The sequence below is a fragment of the Dreissena polymorpha genome, chromosome 6 (genome assembly GCF_020536995.1).
Source record: "Dreissena polymorpha isolate Duluth1 chromosome 6, UMN_Dpol_1.0, whole genome shotgun sequence".
Taxonomy (NCBI): domain Eukaryota; kingdom Metazoa; phylum Mollusca; class Bivalvia; order Myida; family Dreissenidae; genus Dreissena; species Dreissena polymorpha.
Window position 1 is genome coordinate 50,893,577 of NC_068360.1, and position 15,891 is coordinate 50,909,467.

At 33.9% G+C, this 15,891-nt stretch overlaps 2 protein-coding genes and 1 long non-coding RNA gene across 51 annotated transcripts in view; 1 reads left to right on the plus strand and 2 right to left on the minus strand.

Annotated features, from left to right (window-relative positions):
- Positions 1 to 2,268, plus strand: part of LOC127834545 (uncharacterized) — a 30,710-nt gene extending 28,442 nt beyond the window's left edge. For both annotated transcript variants that reach the window (XR_008027987.1, XR_008027986.1), the window contains exons 2-3: positions 1,062 to 1,191; positions 1,948 to 2,268. This is a non-coding gene — a long non-coding RNA (uncharacterized LOC127834545). The remainder of the gene's footprint in view (positions 1 to 1,061; positions 1,192 to 1,947) is intronic.
- Positions 1 to 9,046, minus strand: part of LOC127834542 (uncharacterized) — a 147,882-nt gene extending 138,836 nt beyond the window's left edge. Inside the window, exon 1 of the mRNA XM_052360502.1 lies at positions 8,960 to 9,046. The gene's annotated coding sequence lies outside the window, so the exon portion shown is untranslated. The remainder of the gene's footprint in view (positions 1 to 8,959) is intronic.
- LOC127834539 (uncharacterized) overlaps positions 1 to 15,891 on the minus strand; it is a 165,488-nt gene that overhangs the window by 97,383 nt on the left and 52,214 nt on the right. The gene's annotated exons all lie outside the window — the stretch shown is intronic.

Here is a 15,891-nt window from a genome sequence, read left to right on the forward strand (position 1 = left end):
ATAATTTGAAATAGTTTATGGTGTCAAAAAGATAAAAGTTTTCTAAAGGGAATATATATCATGAAATACTTAGTGTTATAGGTGTCATCAATATTCCAACAATTTTAATATAATAACCTTTTTTCCTATCTATTCATCCAACCCTATAATTTCGGTCACCCCCTTATTTTGGTAATTATGACATATTTCTGATAAAACTTAAGTAAGTTATGCTTATTTAAAAATATTTATAACATAGACGTTGTATTTTGGTTAAAAACATGTGAATTTTAGATTTTTTTAGGGAAAAATTAAGTTTAGGTAAAAATTAAGTAAACTCAGCTACACATGCTGTGTAAACACCAATAACTCTGAAAATATTCATTTTGAAACAGTATTTTTGTGTTTTTTAGTCTTTAAGCATATTTATTTAATGATAAATATCCAAAATACTTCAAAAGTTTTATGTTTTCCTACAAAAATGATGACTAAACAGATAGATAGGAAAGATACCAACAAATCAGGGGGCCGTTTCATCAATAATTACGTATTTTTATACGATCGTAAATTATGTATCGAGATTAATGTAGTCGTTTACGATTTTACATAAACTCCGTTTCATCAACGAAATCGTAAATGCAACATACATAAAATACGACTACTTAAATATACGTATTTTGTAACCGAAAAAAATAGTGACACAGTCTGAAAAATTGCATGACGTAATTTTCGCGCGTTCTGTCAGCTAAGGCAAACATCGCACAAAAAAACATACTCCTATAAATATGAGGTCGATTTACGTCTAATTATTTGGACTAACAAAACATTAAGCAATGAAAATTATCTATAATTCTCACTGATAATTTTTATTGTTTGAAATAGTGAAATTATCCGTTTTAATCCACCGATATTTCTCTATAAACCACCGGAAAGCATTAAATAAATATCATTGTCCACAATAATTTATTATAGTGTTGATTCACAAGATGTAAATAATCAACATTGATTTATATTGCTTTCTCTGCAAAACTGTGTTACATGTAAAGATCACAAATGCAGTTTTCATTTCTTTGTTTTTCCAGAAAAGAAAATGTTATTACTGGCTGAAGGACCAAAATTGAATGGACAGAGAACACGGTTGACAAAACTCAAACAGAAGTTGTGTCACTCAGCTACATTAAAACATAAAACTGAAGGCAGAAGCAACAAATAGTAATTATTTATTTTTTCTATAGATTATAGTAAAGCTGACTGCTAATTATTTCATACAATGAAAATGTAACAATTTATGTTTTCAATTTAAAGATGGGCTGTTTTCGGAGAAAACCCAAGGTATTGTCATAGCCAGCGTGTTGTGTCGTCCGTGTCATGCTCAAACCTTAACATTTTGTCAATGTATTGAACTTTGGCCATAAAATCAAAGTGCTTCCACCTATAACTTTGAAACTTAATATGCAGCTCCACCTTGACGAGTTCTACACGCCTCACCCATATTTAGGTCACTAGGTCAAAGGTGAAGGACCTTAAAATAATTCTGACAAGCTTTTATTCGTTAAAAAATGCACCCGTAGCCGAGCGTTCACACCTGTTATGCGGTGCTCTTGTTTTTCATTGTACATTTGTACTCTGTTTTATGGGGATAAAGTATTGCTGCATTTTTTCATTTAACTTTATTACCGGTAACCTATTTACCAGGGTATGAACTTGTGTGTCAAGGTATTTTTTATTTAATTCTTTCGACATCCATGTACTTAAAAAAGAAATTGGAATGTAGAGCATTAGTGTCACACACAAATGTTGAGTTTAAGTTCAGAAAGCTAGGTTAATTTTGCAATACAAAAAACAACTTTCAGAAACAAAACCAGGTCATGTAGGCATGCTAACTTATTATGACCATAGTGTCATATGTTGTGTATTTAATATTTAGTTCTGTTAAATGTATAAACTAGTAAATTTATCTGCTTGCAGCAACATGTGAAGAATGAAGCAACAGCGTAATAAAACTCGGGAGGAGATGTTTATGGCATCAAGGGAAAGATATGCCATTCAGAGGGACATAAGCAATAATCATGAGGAACTGGTTTCTCTTTAAAAAAAAAATGAAATTCTTAATTGCTCAATTGTTTCTGGAACTTTTAATTGATTTTACATGTGATGGTGTTCAGTGAGTCTATGAAACTTATTATTACACATACTATCATGTAAGATATAAATTGTCATATGAATTATAATACCATGCCCAGTTAATATATTGTACTTCCTGATTAATAATAAATATTTGTTAATGTTCTTTGAGTTTTATTCATTGAAAACTAGTGTCATAGCAACTGTTATCAAATACCATAAACATTATTATCATAAACATTTCAATAAAAATACAAAAAAAATGCACAGGTAAACAACATTTTTTAACGGTAGATGACTAAATAATTGAACAGAGAATCATAAAGGGGTAAAGTTTAGTAAATACATTCGGAAACAATCTAATATACTGGAAAACTTCTATTTTTTTATGACAATAATATCCATATTTATAGACAGCACACTTATTATTATAAAGTACCGTTACATTTACAAGCCCACTTTTTATGCCCCCCTTCAAAGAAGAGGGGGTATATTGTTTTGCTTGGTCGGTCTGTCCACCAGATGGTTTCCGGATGTTAGATAACTCAAGAAATCTTAGGCCTAGGATCATGAAACTTCATAGGTAGATTAATCATGACTGGCAGATGACCCCTATTGATTGTCAGGTCACTAAGTCAAAGGTCAAGGTCACAGTGAGTTGAAACAGTAAAATGATTTCCAGATGATGAATTAAGAATGCTTACGCCTAGGATCATGAAACTTCATAGGTACATTGATAATGACTTGCAGATGACCCCTATTGATTTTCAGGTCACTTGGTCAAATGTCAAGGTCACGGTGACTCAAAATAGTAAAATGGTTTCCGGATGGTAACTCAAGAATGCAAACAGCTAGGATTATGAAACTTCATAGGTACATTGATCATGTCTGGCAGATGACTCCTATTGATTTTCAGGTCACTAAGTCAAAGGTCAAGTTCACAGTGACAAAAAACGTATTCACACAATGACTGCCACTACAACTGACAGCCCAAATGGGGGGCATGCATGTTTTACTAACAGCCCTTGTTTTAATGTGGCTTTGAGAATGTTCATTACAGAGAACACCTTTTAGAGCGAAAGTCAGTGGGTAAAATATCACTTGAATAATTGTTAATAGGGAAAAGTACCTTGAGTATATGATCTTTCCTGGAGCTCAGATAACTGTTCAATATTCAAGGGACCTTTTCCAGTTTTGGTAAATTGACTAAATTAAAAAAAATAAGTTTAAGATTCGCAAACTTTTGTTATAGTTATGATATTTGTGAGGAAACAGTAATACTGAACATTTACCATGCTCTAAAATATCCATTATATGCAACTTTTGACGATTTAAAAACTTGAAAATTTTAAAGCGTTGCAACTATCTGCTGCAACACTCGACGATTGAATAATTTGTAGAGTTCTGTTGTTGTCGTAATATTTTGTGACACGATGAGGATTGCTTATATAAAGTGTAAAATACATCACTCATTGTATCAACATGGACGGACAAGTGGTCTTAGTGTGAGGCTTTTACTTCAGGGGTCAGTGGTTTGAGCCCTGTAGGAGTTACTTTTTATCTTTCTTTAATTGTTTTCTTTTTTTACTGGAGCTTTTTAGATCCAGTGTTTACATGTATCAATATAAGTGTTTAATGAAAAACTTGGATATCTGCCAAAATTTAGGAAAAGTTCCCTTTAAAATAAATATTAAATCAAGCACTTGGTAATACCTAACACAAAACTTTTTTTATTGGTCCTCAGAACATTGACATTTTTTACTTTCACAAACCTATAACCTTGAAGTAAATATTAGACAAATTATGCATACACAATTATAAAACATGCAAACATCAGCTGTTGTAACTATTGTGTCTAGACGACCAGGAATACCAATCCTTCCAAATCAGCTATGACACAACTTTACGCCATTTGGCTGAGTAGTGTAGCTCTGCCTATTCAGAGAAGACTCAAGCCATCTATCACTTTATAACATTTATAACTATAAATTTTTAACACATTTTATGAAACAGTTTGATCAGCTGCTGCCTCTTATCACATGCTGCTCGATGTACTGGTGTGTTGTTCATAACTTCCGGTTCCATCACATTTCCAACCAATTCCTCTATCAGTGGAACGTTTGAATCCAGACACAGGTTATGCAGGGGCATGTACACAGTTGATATTTCACAGCACTTATTGGACTTGAAAGGCCAACATCCACCAGTGGCATGCAGATATCTAAACAAATATCAAAAGTATTTCTTTAACATAGACATTTGTCTAAGTGACTAAATTGTCCTGATACCATTGACATTAATTTAATTTCAATATAAATTATATATAATATATAGCCTACAAAACACTTTATTTGTGCCTGTATTCACTATTAATGCACAATATCATTTAAATGCACTAGTAAACAATATTTCATACAAAGAGTCTGAGGATAAGCAAAATGAATTTTTAAGATTTAAAATAAAATGAATAAATCATCAGTTTATTTAAACGGACATTTTTTTATGAAACATCATATTCACACATGCAAACAACCCTCAGTTATTATAAAAGTTAATTTACATATAAATTCTAAAATTTTATTATTAAAGTTGTACGTTATCAAGCTTTAGAAGTTACGTTTGATTTAAGACACTGTAAGAAAGAGATTGGCACTAATACTTCATTTAAATACTGTGTGGTAAGTTGATCTCGCACTAATAAGACTTATATTTCACAACCTATATAATATGTTACCAATCTCGTGACTTCAACACTCCAAATGCCCTTTCTACTACCCACCCTCTACATAGATGGTCATTGTAGGCCTGTTCCGCAGCTTGGGAGGGATGAGGTTAAGGGGTCATAAGGTTAGTCCTTAACGGATACCCACTATCTCCCAGCAGATGACCCTCATCATTGGTGCTCAGATATTGCTGTAAATTGAAATATTTTATTGGGCAGTTGCTTTGTCTTTGATAAAACAGCAGTCCACAGTTAATATTGTTAGATTAAGGTAGGAAAGCATCTCAATAATTTTCACAAAACTAGCTTAAGTATTATCAAATCACTATATTTTAGTTACCTAGATGAAATAATGTAACTTAAGACAATATTTAAAGATAATACTGATAGCTGCATTGGCTAACACATAAAAGAATAAAAGCTTGATCACACAGTGCTAATGGTGCTTATTGTGGTAGTTAATGATTTTTGCGCATGTACGTAACTATTAGAAGTCAAAGATGATAAGCATTACGCTTATTTCAACCTTTTCTGGTATTTATCTGCTTTTATACCAAATTTAATGATAAGGTAATGAATCATAATACTGTATTTACATTTACCTCATGCTGGCGTCAGCAACAGCCTGCACATTAATGGCATGGAATCCTCAGTAAACATCTCCCTTGGCAATATGCAATATGCCAAAATCTATAAAAAAATAAAAGTTATTCATTAACATGAAAGTGCTCATCATTTCATGTTCACATTACCAACACAAAAGGGAGGAATGCAGAAAAGGAGTAAATAAATAAAAAAGCCCCATCAATATGCACGAAATAAATTTTTTGGATGGGGGGGTGCATATTTATAGCACTGCAGAATTGAATTAGACAAATAAATAAATTGTAATCAAATGGAAACAATATAGAAATAATTAAGGTAATTGTTCTGCAATTATTAAAGACATAAGGTACAATCTACTTTACTCACGCTCGATTGGTTATTCACAGCTTGGGTACTACTTACATGTACCCCTGGTATCATTAAGCATACTTGCATGTACCTCGGGTAAGGTTAATATACTTAAACGTACCCGGTCCTTATTAGACTGTACCCGAGTTGTATTCCAGCCCAAAATTCGATGTGGTACAGTGCACTACAGATAAATGTAAAGCCATATTGTTTATCTAAATTAAACTTACCTTTTAAAAAAACTGCATCAATATGCTTTTTGAGTATAAATTTCGATGATATAAAGACTATTTGAGAAAAAAAATGACATTAATGTGAATATAATTAAAAAAATTAAGCCTACAACAACCCATTTAGCATTAAATTTCCGGCTATATTAAAGTATATTAACTGTAACAGGGTTAGCTCTACATGTAAGTATACTTAAAGAGTACCCGGGGTACAGGTAAGTAGTATCCGAACTGACAATGACCAATCGAACAACATTGTAATCAAATGAGAACAATATAGAAACAATTAAGGTGATTTTTCTACAATAATTTAATACATTAGGTACCATTACTCAGCATCTACTTAACTCACCAATACAATAACTTGTTTAAAAATAGCAAACACAAACAATATCATGATGTCATATTCATTTTCATGATCACGATGTTATAATCAACAATTTCGAGGTAAAGTATTGTTCAATCATAACATTTGGAAGTAGAACAACTACAAGTTCAACATTAGCGGGTTAGGTAAATCAGTCTGCACTTAAAGTCATCGATAAGTACACGTCGACACAAAATAGAATGAGTTTAACATAAAGTCATTTGTAAAGAAACACAACAATAAATGCTTAAACTAATAACGGTAATCATCGAATGCTTTTATTAAGAAAAGATTCAACAATTACTTATTCTTCAACCATTTTGCAAAATCCGAGTTGTCAAATGCTAAGTAAACAAAGGGCAACTACTCTAAAGTTTTTGGGTTAAATGCTACTTATTTGCTATTTGAAAATAAATACAATTTTATAATTATACTTGTTTAAATCAATGATTTCTTCGCCTTATTTACATACCTAAGCGACGGAATGAAAGGGATGAGCTCGCTGGCAAGTTGGTGCTATGTCTTCCCCGATCAAAACCAAAAATCGCTCTATTCCCAGGGTTTTTTTTGGCCCGATTTTATTGCCGAAATTCGGCTATGTTCCCAATCCCAAAAAGTATACTTTATTCCCAAAATGTGGCAAAAATTTCCCAATTTTTTTTTTTTTTAGAAAGATGTCTAATGTATATTTTATCTCGTTTTTAATTCAATTACATCTAACAAAGTATTATATGATTTTGTTCTTTTAATTTGAATGATTATAAAGGGTTATATCAAATTTAGTTTTTCCCTAATCAGTGGACTTTTCGTGTGGAAAAAAAAAGCTAATTAATTTATTTTCCCAATTTCATGAAAATGCCGATAAAATTCCCAATTCCAAAGCCATGGGCTATCTTCCCAAAAAGTGGAAAAAAAACCCTGATTCCGCCCTTACTTAGACGATATATCGAAGCAATGTTCTCATCTCTTAGGTTTTCGAGAACAATTCTCTCCCTTAAAAGCCTTGGCATTGGTAATTGTTCGTCTCCTGCCATCGTGGATGACAAAAACGACCGCCATTACCTTAATTTACGAGTGCCCTTACCCAGTCGTAAATTTATGTATGAAATTTATGTAATTTTAATTTACGATTTGCTTGATGAAACGCGATTTCATTGAAACATCGTAATTTATGTAAATCGTAATTTACAACTAGTTGTAAATCATTGATGAAACGGCTCTCTGGGTTGCTAGGGTGCTCACCTAGAATCGGCCTGTTACTAAGGAAATATGTGCGTTGTAAATTATTTTGCCATACTTTTTTGGGGAAGATAAAATATGTTTAATTAAATGTCTCACTTGTGCTGAAAATCTTTTCTTTTAGTAGAAAAAGTCAATTTCACTCTTAAGTGGCCGAATATACAGGAGAAGAGGCTATAATGCTGATTGCAAATTTTCTTTGATTATAAACTAATTCTCATTACATACAGTTTTTTTAATATTTTCTATGCTTTCAGAACGTTTAAACTAATTCTCATTATATACAGTTTTTATAATATTTTCTATGCTTTCCGAAAGTTTTAAATCAACATTTTGTTGTTTTTTGTGTCTAAGTTATCTTTATAACATAATTAGGGTGATTAACAGTGCACATACAGGCTTTTTCCGCCCTATGCTACGGGTCCGAAATTCGGCCCCATTCCCAATGCAAATCTGGTTGTTTTTTTCCCAATTGAAAAAAAATATTCCCAATTCCAAAAAAAAAATTTTTTTTTTTAACTTTAAATATACAAGTTAACCTGATCCGGTGTAGAAAATAGAAAGTGTTGCATAATAAAATTATCTGTTGCCTTGAATTTGTTTTAAAAACTGTAAAATATGTTAATGATTTTTTAAGACTTTCCTTATTTTCCTCAAAATCCGGCCCTTCGCACGATTTTTTTTCACCTCAAAAAAGGCCAGGCCTTTTCCCCAAATTCAGATTAAAAAACCTGCACTTATCTCACATGTTCATAATACTTTGTAAAATTTTAATAATAAGTTATCAAAATAGTCGTTATTTACCAGTTAATGGCTTCTTTGAAATATAAGAAACCCTATTTACATGCGATAATTTTTCCCAATTGAGCCAATTTTGCTAATAATTTTTTTCCCAAAATGCGGGTTTTCACGAAGCGAAATTCCCAAATTTCCAGTGTGGCGTATTCCCAAAATGGAGCGGAAAAAGCCTGACATACATCTTGACCATTCATAAAGACACACTTGCTCTAAATGTGAATGGGTGGTATTAATTTCAATCTTGCATTTAAAAAAGCAATAACCTAATTTTGAAAAATGGGTTGCGTCTAAGATAATGCAATGGCGAACAACTTTGTTGCCTACATCGCATTGATTAATGTCAACAAAATCATCGATATATAATGAGGCCCATTTCTGCACTTGGTCACATAACGATATTTAAAGAAAAGGGGAGCAACTCATTCATCTTTCTTGACACAATGTACAGTTTACTATTCATTTTTTGAGAAATTGACATTGCAGGAATAAGACCATCGTAAATTTATAGTAATTGAATAGTAATGCATGTAAGAAACACATATTTACCTTTTTCATTGCATTATAGGTGTTATATTCGTTACTAAAATGCATGTTTCATGTGCATTCACAAAATGCGTTGTCAAACGCCGCCATCTTAGGTTACATTCAACTAAAACATCGAGCATCCCTCTGTAGTGCGTAATTTCTAAAGAGTTATTTTACTCTTCCTGCATAACAGCCATTTAACACTATAAGACTTGTAGTGTGTGGCTATTTCTAACATCCTATATGTGTATTGATTATTTTGATGACGTCAAATGCATTCTAAAATTAAAAAATGAACAAGAAATGTTTTAATTTGCGTTTTCTGTTGTATGGGGCTTTTGTCGAAATTTGCTTTGTCGAAATATGGCTGCCAAAACGATGTTTGTACTGGTGTCTGCATTCGTATGACGTGCCCTTTTATTGAAATTAATGAAAAACAACATATCGATCTTTAAAATTATACCAGGCTTGCAATAGGAGAAAGAAAGGCTTGAAAATTGCTACAAAAAGTTTGCAGTATTATAATGCGATCCTTTCGGAATCGGAATTAGTGTAATTTAAATGGTAAAAACACATATACTGGAATGTTAATGTTGCAGAAATTCATCTAAAAATTATGTTTAATGATTGTTCGACCATTGGAGTGCTAGACAATATGAGAGATGTGAATATTAGGTCCAAGATGAGTGGGCATGTAAGGGATGGGAAGTGCATTCGACTGGGAAGAATAAGTGTTAAATTTCCGAATTACCTTACTAGCAAATACGATGATCTTCATATATTTAAATTTCAGATGGCGAACAAGATATCAAAATACACAATGACACGCATGTATTCCATTAACGCCATTGTCTCCTGTTTCGTAGGCTTGATCTTTTATCCCTAAGCCACATATTTAAGCCATATATTGCGTTACAATCAGTGGCAGTCTTGCTCTATGCTGGAAGGATGTTAGCACACCGTTCAGAACTTTATTTGTTCAAATATCTCAAGTTATTGAAATATATGCGAAAAAATCTTTAGTGCATAAGAGACAAATGCTATTGCAGTCATTGCAGTTTGTGCCGATACATCCTTTAATACGTCTGAACACGGAGCGTATATTGAGTCATCTAGATTCCGTGGTCTGAACTCGGTGACAAAATTTCACGTTGCGTAAAGCATAACCGTGCATAACCGTGCAGTACACAATGCATTTTTAAACAAGAACACATACTTTTTAAATAAAGTAATAATGATTTATTTCACACTGCAATAAGCAGCATTAAAATATGTCATTTATGCATTCGTTGAAATTCTTTAGAATAATTGTTTTATAAAAGTTATTTTTAAAAATGCACCGATTACCGGCGTGTTTACATCCATAAACGTTTGATTGGGAACCCAACAAAGCCACGTGATCCTGCACCCTGGTATTGATGAAATACTCAATGCTGCAAGTGCTACACTAGTGCATGTCGGTAGTAATTGTTTGCTTTTATTTTCGTACATTTTTAGAAATTTCCAATAAGTTCAACTTTTCGTTAATCTGTGAATATTTTCATGCGAATGAATAAATAAAATGTAATTGAGTTTTAAAAATGGTCAGGGCATTGCTAACAAAATAAATTACATAACATTTGCACACTTGTGTTTGTGTTGTTGTTGTTGGTGGTGGTCCGGTGTCGGTTGTGGTGGTGATGGTTAAGGTGGTTCTAATTGTATTGCCAAATTAATTAACTTTATCATAGTTATTATATAATTGCATGTACATGTATACATTAAAGTTACAACATGTATTGACGTGTTCTTGTAATTCAAATGCAGACGAAGGTCTTCATTCTGTGCCGTTTCATAGAATTGCTAGGGGTCATCTTAATCGGATGATGCCACATATTGTATTTAAACATGTATATTTCTTTCTCCATTGCATCAATAGCCTATTGCTTATTTAGACACTCTAGAGTTCGTTTCTTGTGTAGAGCCAGTTATTGGTGTGTTTTGACGTCTTTCAAACGATCCACGTTACAATACAGACTTTCAAGCATCCGCTTATATGTCAATCAGTGCAAACTAAGTTTGACGGAGACAACGCGAAATTAAAGCAAATATGAATACACACGAAAACTGTCCGTTAAAACAAAGACCTATAGATCTATAGGTCTTTGGTTAAAAAGATCCACGAAATACCAAACTTCTATCAGTGGTTACATCCATATAGGCGAAAGAGACGAAGAGAAACATATTTTTATACAATCTTCACGAAGAGTGGTCGTTCCTTGCTCTCACATACAATCTCTGCCATCGCAAGAACATCCTACCAGATTTGGAAGGATTATTTTTATGATTTTATATGAAAAATACTATAATTTTATTATGTATTTAAACAATAGTTTATAATTAGTTAAGGTTCATACAAAAATACCTAAATAAAAAAACAACGGGTAACTATTGTACCACGTCGCTCGGCTATATCACGTGGTTATTTATGGAGGCAGGACTTCGATCCAGCTATGCTGGTTCCAGTAAAATCTCTGCGCGGAGGTTGTAGTTTTTGTTGTTGCACATGTCGTTGAATGATTTTATCGAAAAAACTGTCATGTGGGTAGTACTCTGCAATAATTATAATATCAAGTATAATAGCTTTCCGTAAGATTCAAACCCGGGAACTCTGCGAGTCAAATATAACGCGCTTCCTCTGTGTCTGTCCAGCTTTGATACTCTTCAGCCTATTTAACACGCCTTGTAAGAAATAGACGTACGCTCCAAATTATCATTATTCCACTCCAGATTCTTTGCAGACGCTTAACTATATTAATATATGTATTTCCTTTACTGCCCAACCGATTTATTCAACATAGTTTATGTTCCAGATCTTAACGGTTATTGTCATGCATGATTGAATTAATACCTTTATAATATGGGTAGTAAATATTTCAGTTTTTTGTTTTCAGTTATTCATTTAACATCTCCAGACTTATCGCAAAGTTACACTCGGGTCCAGCTGTTGAATCGTCATACTAGTATTCAACAACTGACCTGTAAGTGTGATTATGATTTTTAGTTATGCATACATGCCTTGCACTTGACAACACCGTCACCGAATAGTCATCATTTCGGGCATTTAAGTTAAAATGTGCATCGATGATGAAGTTACAATCTGGACAAGATCTGCCAGACGCAATTAACTGAATCGTCATTGTGACGGTTGTTTTATCGAAAAGTATGTTACTAACGGTATATGGTTATTAAAATGTATTTATCAAATTACAACATTCTGGTTCGGTGTAATAATAACGAAATCAAAGAGAAAATAATGCCCATCCCTCTGAAGAGTACTTCCATTGCTTCGGTTATCATCGGTTATCATCGGTTACCTTCAGTTATCATCGTTCATCATCGGTAACTTGCAGTTATCATCGGTTATGATCGGTTAGCTTCAGTTATCCTCGGTTATCATCAGTTACCATCAGTTATTATCACTCTCATCGCATCATCAATAAATATACCACTTTACATAATTCTTTAGTAATATAATAACGATTAGTTAATAAAATATATATCGGTCATTCAAATTTATAATCAACAATGTTTAATAACTGCAAACATTCACATATCAGGAATCTAGCGAACAAAAAACGCGTTGAATGTTTCTTCATGCCACTTGATGAATCTTTGGGTAAATATGAGCCTCTTTCTGGGAAAACGTGGCTTAATGCACGTGCGTAAAGTGTCGTTCCAGATTAGCTTGTGCCGGACAAGCGTACATACGCCGTATGCTGTTATATGGAGTTGTACGACGCAAATTTCTTCCTACACGGACTAATGATGAATAGCGTTCCACTCTACACTTTCTCAAGGTGATACGCTTTCACACTTTCTTAAGGTGATACCTTTCTTAAGACTTTTTTTATTTTGTCGCACGTGTGTGTTCATTTTCATTGTCAAATCTTATTTCATATTATTTTATGGCAGCATTTACACAATAGGTTTAGATCAGCAGCAATCTCAAAAATACTTTTTGTAAAAATGTAAATTTGAATGATAACTTGTATATTATGTGTTTTTAACCTGAATAAAAATCAATCAATCAATCAAAGTAATTTCAATAATATGGAAAACGACTTTAGAAAGTTCTTTAAGGTGAAAATTTTATAGTTAAATACAGTTAAATAGTGTGTTTTAGTTAACATTTTTATTCGGTGTTAATTATTTGAAAGTGTGACGTACTTTGGTGGGGGGGGGGGTGTCCGAGAGTTTTGACAGCTGTGACAGGGGAAAGGGAGTGGGTGGAGGGTAAAATAGTTAAAAAAAATAGCGTAACATACTTTATGGACGACCCCTAAGCAGAGACATTAAAATCTAATAATAGCATGAGTTGCGATGTTTCTTCTATTTTTTTCTACTGTTCTTCTGCTTCTCCTTCTTCTTCTTCTTCTTTTTCTTCTTCTTCTTCGTCGTCTTCTTCTTCTTCTTTCTTCGTTGTCGTCTTATTACTACAATTCATATTCTTACAATTATGTTTTCATCTTCTTTTTCTTCTTCTTCTTGTTCTTCTTGTTCTTGTTCTTCTTCTTCTTCTTCTTCTTCTTCTTCTTCTTCTTCTTCTTCTTCTTCTTCTTCTCCTTCTTCTTCTTCTTCTTCTTATTATTATTATTATTATTATTAATGTTATTAGTGTTCTCATTATTATTAGAAATAGTAGTAGTAGTAGTAGTAGTTGTATTTTTATTATTGTTTTTATTTTTATTTTCCTATTTTATCATTGGCACAAATAGCAGAAAAAGATTACATGAATCATGACATGATGCAACCTTTCTTACAAATACAACGTAGAGCTAAGTAAGCTAAGTAAGCAATGTGGAGTCGCTGCGGGTGTTTTCGAAGAATTCTAATTTTTAAAGGGATCCCACCGACAGAGGAACTATATATGACGCTAACAAAATATAAGTGTCTAGTGAGGACTCGAAAACAGAACAGACACAACTCTACAGTGACGGAGCTACGTTGACGAAGGTGCGTGGAAAGAGTGCAGTGAGGTCGGTTGAGGATGGTGATGAGTATGGATGGTGAAGGAGAAGAGAAGGAGGAGGAGGGGGAGGAGGAGGAGGAGGAGGAGGAGGGGGGGGAGGAGGAGAGAGGAGGAGGAGGAGGAGGAGGACGAGGAGGAGGAGGAGGAGGAGGAGAGGAGGAGGAGGAGGAGTAGGAGGAGGAGGACGACGACGACGACGACGAGGAGGAGGCGGAGGAGGCGCAGGAGGCGGCGGCGACGGCGGCGGCGGCGGCGGCGGCGGCGGCGGCGGCGGCGGCGGCGGCGGCGGAGGAGGAGGAGGACGACGACGACGACGACGAGGAGGAGGAGGACGACGACGACGACGACGAGGAGGAGGAGGAGGAGGGAGGAGGGGGAGGAGGAGGAGGAGGAGGAGGAGGAGGACGAGGAGGAGGAGGAGGAGGAGGAGGAGGAGGAGAGGAGGAGGAGGAGGACGACGACGACGACGACGACGAGGAGGAGGCGGAGGAGGCGCAGGAGGCGGCGGCGACGGCGGCTTCGGGGCGGCGGCGGCGGCGGCGCGGCGGCGGCGGAGGAGGAGGAGGACGACGACGACGACTACTAGTAGGATTATTACTACTACGACTACGACTAGGGATTATTAGGATTATTATTAGGAGGAGGAGTATTATGGATTATTATATTATTATTATTATTATATTATTATTATTATTATTATTACTACTATTATTATTATTATTATTATTATTATTATTATTATTATTATTATTATTATTACTTCTACTACTATTATTATTATTATTATTATTATTATTATTATTAAAATCTTCATCATAACTATTGTAGCAGCAGCAGTAGTTATAATATATATTATTTAATACAATATGTTTACTATGTATTTTTAGGAGAAGGCGTCGTTGTAGTTTTGTGTTGTTGTAGTGGTAGCAGTACTTAGCAGTAGTTACTGTAGCAGTAGTTGTTGTAGTGTGGTTGTTGTAACCGCAGCAGAGGTACTAGCAATAATTGATGTTATTTATGTAGTGTGGTTAAAGTTAAAGGGACTTATTCACAGATTTTTGCATGTTTTGAAGTTTGTCATTTGATGCTTCAAATAGCTAGTCCACAATCCTCGTAATGTCACAAAATATAACGATAACAACAGAACTTTCCAAATAATTCAATCGTTTTGCGTTTGTAACGCTTTATAATTTCCAGTTTTTTTTTAGTCATAAGATGCATATATTGAATATTTAGAGCAGGGTTAAAGTGATAATATGCGCATGTTTCATTGTTGAATTGAGCTGTAAAGAATGAGCAGGTCAAAAGAGTTAGTTAAAATGTGGTAACTGACTAATTATCTACAATTCATCTTGCTACCAGTTATTTATAAAAAGTATATATTAATTTCGATATTTTACATGACTCTCCCAGTCCTCTAAGCCGAAATGATTCGTAAAACAAAATTGTGTCTTTGTGTCGTATTAACGAATCTGCACTTAAACTAAATTTAGATTCACATCGTACATCGAATCATTTCTGCCGTCAGTTGTCAAAACGATGTACGGTTGATATTCAAATGCATTATTGTTCTCTTTCCGGGATATTGTTTTAGTATGTTGATGTTGCATAAACAAATATAAATGTTAACACTAAAAATATACAACGGTTGCGATAGACATCTATAAACATAGAATATACTGTTAGATTCGCATGATATCACTTTCACGTTCAGTATTACTGTTTCCTTGCAAAAAAACATAACTACATCAAAACATTGCAAATATGAAACTTTTTTTTCAATTTGTCAATGTATCAAAGGATTATTCGTGTTTAGGCTTGTCTGAAAATAGATGGGACTTATGAGACTTAAATGTGGAATAGTATCAAAAGCATTTTATGACGTGTTTTTTGTTTTGTTTATTTAGATTACAAACCAAATATGGAGGCCAAGTTAGTGACA